At 36.8% G+C, this 4,822-nt stretch overlaps 1 protein-coding gene across 2 annotated transcripts in view; it reads right to left on the reverse strand.

Moving 5' to 3' along the window:
• Positions 1-250: 250 nt before the first annotated feature.
• Mct1 (Monocarboxylate transporter 1) overlaps positions 251-4,822 on the reverse strand; it is a 144,485-nt gene continuing 139,913 nt past the window's right edge. For both annotated transcript variants that reach the window (XM_076202788.1, XM_076202787.1), the window contains exon 12: positions 251-4,822. This exon is cut by the window's right edge and continues 2,495 nt beyond it. The gene's annotated coding sequence lies outside the window, so the exon portion shown is untranslated.

Here is a 4,822-nt window from a genome sequence, read left to right on the forward strand (position 1 = left end):
ATATATACATATATATATATGTGTATATATATATGTGCATATATATATATATATATATATATATATATATATATATATATATATATATACTGTATACATATATGGAAATAAGCTTCATCCCAAGAACTCGAACCTTGAAATGTCCCCCTTGAGGGCTACAGGGAAGGTTCGATTCCTTGCGGTGGAGCTTATTTCAATATATATATATATATATATATATATATATATATATATATATATATATATATATATATATATATATATACCTTCCCCGCCCCTGTCTGGTGTATTGGTTGCATGCAAAGTAGCATGCAGTTGATACTTTAGGGTCTATATGGGGCGCCCCTACGGACCAGAGTCACACATAATTTTGTCTGTGGTATAGGAAATATCTATTCATAGAGCAATGATGATACTTTATTACAGTGCGACTGTCTCTCCGTTATCCTGTCCCCGCACTCTTGTTACTGTCCTGTACTATTTCTCTGACTATTCTCTTTCTCATTTCGCCTAAGCAATATTGCCACTAAGTATTTTTCACTTGAGTCGTTTGAGGGGACAAAAACGGGATGGGGATAGAACTTCTCCCTGTAGCCCCGAAGGGGACATAAGAAAAAAAAAAAAAAAAAGTAAAGACATAAAGGCATAAGAGGGCTTGGGAGTTTTCAAACCAATACCCATTATTTGGATCTTTTAATGTGCGTGGATGTGGTACAGATGAGAGTGAACGGGAAGAGATGGGCTGTATATATGTGAGAAGAAAGATGGATGTGTTGGCATTGAGTGTAACTAAGTTGAAAGGGAAGGGCGAGTTTCAGTTTAGGAGTGTAGTTGGGAGGATCTCAAGAGTGAAGAGAAGGGGTGGCTGTACTGGTGAGTGAGGAGATAGGTAAACGTGTGGTGGAGTGGAGGAAGGTTTCTTGAAGGTTGGTATGGATTTTTGTGGTGGGACAGATGTGTGAGAAAGATTAAGGAAAGGGTGAGGGTGTTTTTGGGGCCTTTATGGATTTTGGAAGGGGCTTGTGACAGGGTAAACGGGAGGCACTGTGGGGGGTGTTGCAGATATGTGGGATAGGAGAAAAGCTTTTAAGAGCAGTTAAGAGTTTTTACGAGAGTATTAGAGCTTGTATTAGAATCACAAATGGAGAGAGTAAGTGGTTTGAGGTGGGGATGGGACTTCGCCAGGGATGTGTTATGTCGCCGTGGCTGTTCGATTTGTGCATGGATAGGGTGGTGCGGCATGTGTTGTGTGTGTGTGTGTGTGTGTGCATATCTTTCTCCTTTGGAACACAAATAAATTGCGTTTTTATGAACTCCAAGACATGAAAACTATAGTCGGATAGCAAAGTCGTAATAGGTTGAAGAAACTTCATGTTCATTGTCTCATCGTTCTCTTGTAAAATTATTTTATACTGCCATTTTAAAAACATGGCTAATTTCCTAAAAAAAAAAAAAAAAAAAAAAGTTTCCTAAACAGAAATTTAACTCTATGAAAACTTTTAGTCTTATTGAAAAATGCAGTCAGTATTGTTTCGGGCCCGTGTATAGGTTGCGAAAGAAATATAGCGTCACTGAACGCACGCTACATCTCCATGCTTAAAAAAACTTTTTATATTTACTGTGGCAGCCGAATGTCATAATCAATCTGTATCATCTTTTATGTTGTTGTTTTTTTTTAACTCAAGTTTACTCTATAGAAAATTGATTGCGATATGATTATTTTTTTCATAGCAAATTAACATATATTTGACCAAACTATATAGATGTTCTTTCCACAATCCACTCCGGTGCAATTGTCGGCTTGAGTTGGGACGCTGAAAATAAATCTAACTTTTCCTCTCTCTATCCAAATATTTGTGAATACTGTAGTCTTCGTCTCGCTGTACTCTGCGCAGATTCTTTGTGTGGATAAATGCTACCTTCTACCCCTCACTGAAACATGATTGTTGAGAGGGGAAATAGTTTAATGTGTAATTGTTTTAAAGATAAATAGATTGCTGCGCAATCACCTACCTCCAGCCGGCCTGGCTTCACTTGCACGCCCTTTATCTGACATTATCTATGACGTTGCATATCACTCAGGATATGTCACCTGTGAAAAACAGGTTTATTTTTTATTTTTTATGTCATTTGTTGATCCCATATCGCTTTACTGTTTCCAAGATAAATATCTGAATGTTGTCACTTTGTAACGAGTCGGAGGACGGGATAAAAATGAAGATATAAATTTGCCCCCAACACATTTATTTATGTAAAACTTTTAGGAGGCCATAACTTTTTTTTTTTTTTTTTCTGAGTTCCAGTTTTGTTTCATTTATACCTTCTCACTGGCCAGGCTGATGAGCAAACAAGCTACCGCATGTACCAAGCGTTGCATGTTTTGTACAAACAGTAGGCCCTTAGTGTTTCTTTTTATTTTGATCGTTATACCAGCGCTAGTCGGTAGTTCGGCCGAAAAAAAGAGGAATTTCGCCGGATTTTATTATATTTATGTTTCGGATTTTCCAACGTCGGCGAGCCCATAGCCTAACAAATAATAAAAAAAAAAGTCTGGCCTAAACAGGTATAAATATACGAACCGGCTTCATAACGGTATCCCTGTACCCTGTTGATTATAAAAGTATAAGCGCACTGCGCTTGTAACATGATTCAGTTAACGCATGCGTACACTGGTCGTCTTTCTTGGATGAACGTAACTTAAAATATGGTTTTACAGGATGCTGGTAGAGCTATTCCTCGTATATTAATGTAATTCATACATTGGAATATAGAGCTGAGTAGAATGTTGTACGACATACAAGTCATCATGAAGTTTTCTGCATATATATATATATATATATATATATATATATATATATATATATATATATATATATATATATATATATATATATTGATATCTACCCTATGACCTAAATATTAATTTTCATATTCACGGGAATTTTTCTTGTGATAATTACGATATATTGCAGAGGTCACAGTTGAAGTGCATGCTGATGGACAATCAATAGATTTGCAATGGTTTGGACAACTGACTTGATATGATACTTTGCCTTTCTATCGACGTCCAATATATAGAAGAAAAAATTCTCTCGATCTATGAGAAAAAGGGTTGCTCAACGATTTTTTCAATCACTTAACTGCAAACTGGACACACAGATTGTCAGTGAGTGTGCATGTGGTAGAAAGGTACTGTTTTATTGTGTTGTCTGTTTAAGATATCGTTAAAACCTGACAAAGTGTGAACATACGTTGTGATTACGCACGAAGCCTTACTCTCAACAACACTCATCACCATTTCTTTGGCCGCCACAGGATTTTGAACTGTCACATCTCTTCCACATATGAGGGATTATTTATTTATTTATTCATTTATCTATTATAATTTTTTTAGGGAGACTGATTTTCACACTTCCATCCAAGATAAATTCACCGAAGCTAATCAGCCGATTAATAATTTCTAGATCATAGTTTTGAAAGAGCACAGATGTGGTAAACCTAAGTTCCTAGAGAAGGCACGTAGAGTTGTGCGTGAAGGTTTATTGTTAACTTTAAAGCGCTCTAAAGAAAGCAGTGAAGCTCAAGATCTATTGAAGCAGGTTTGGTAAAGATCCTCATTGTGAAAAAATTATTTCCTATTGTTAGACACGTCTTCCAGTCATCAAATAAGAAACTTCGGTCGGTATAATTAGTTTGCTGATTAGTTATAGACAGACGGTTTAAAGTAAGGTAAGCAAGTCAACAACTTTATTTAATTAAAGGGGCACAGCTGGGTCTCCAGGATATGTTCGTCCTTGGAAGTTTATCAAAACTAACATTGTATATCATTATACGCGTACATTGGATTTGAGGCCAAGGTTTGCACACCCATGTAAACATAAACACCCATCCACACACAAACACACACACAAACACACATTTGGTATATATATATATATATATATATATATATATATATATATATATATATATATATATATATATATTAACTCTCCTATATTCACATACTCTAGCTGTGATAATAACTGTCCTCAGGGGAAGATGTCCTTATGATTATATGTAATGATATATATGGGTATATTCTCATCTTGTCCACAATGCAGCTTCTCATGAAGAGGCGCCAACTCAATCATCCACCCCCTGATGGATCCATTCAGCCTTCCCCCAGCTCCAAGGGAAAGACGAGAGTGAACGACAAATCTCCTCGCCTCTCTCTTTATATATATATATATATATATATATATATATATATATATATATATATATATATATATATATATATATAGGTAGATACATAGGTAGATAGGTAGTTTGTGATTCCTTTAACCCCATCTACTCCCTCCTGAAGGAGCCGTCGGCCTTTTCCTCCGCTCCCCGTAATTAAGAGAGAGGGCAGGATAATCTCTTTGGAGAAAGGGAGGTCAGAATTGATTTCCTTGCCGCAACAAAAATATTTGGCAAAGCTCTCACCGGAATTACTTGGGATCAAGCATTAGCTCATGCGCTCGCGCACACACACACACACGCCCACACACGCACGCACACACACACATACACACACACACGCGCGCGCGTGTTAACGTAACTAATATTTCTGTGTGCGTGAAAATATTTACACATTTCTGATATTTTATTTTCACGGGCTTTTGCCAAATAACAAAGTAACTGGTACCGCTATGATCGGTCGAGAAGAGAAGAAGTAAGTGCATAGTGACTACAGTCGTGTCCAACATCTTCCGTAACATTTTTGTTTTTCTCTCTCTTCTATTTTGGCTGCCCCTTACCGAGCCGTTTCCCTTGATCTATTCTGGTGAACAAACCC

Source organism: Oratosquilla oratoria, chromosome 19 (genome assembly GCF_046742065.1).
Source record: "Oratosquilla oratoria isolate Oo_2021 chromosome 19, ASM4674206v1, whole genome shotgun sequence".
Classification (NCBI taxonomy): Eukaryota; Metazoa; Arthropoda; class Malacostraca; order Stomatopoda; family Squillidae; genus Oratosquilla; species Oratosquilla oratoria.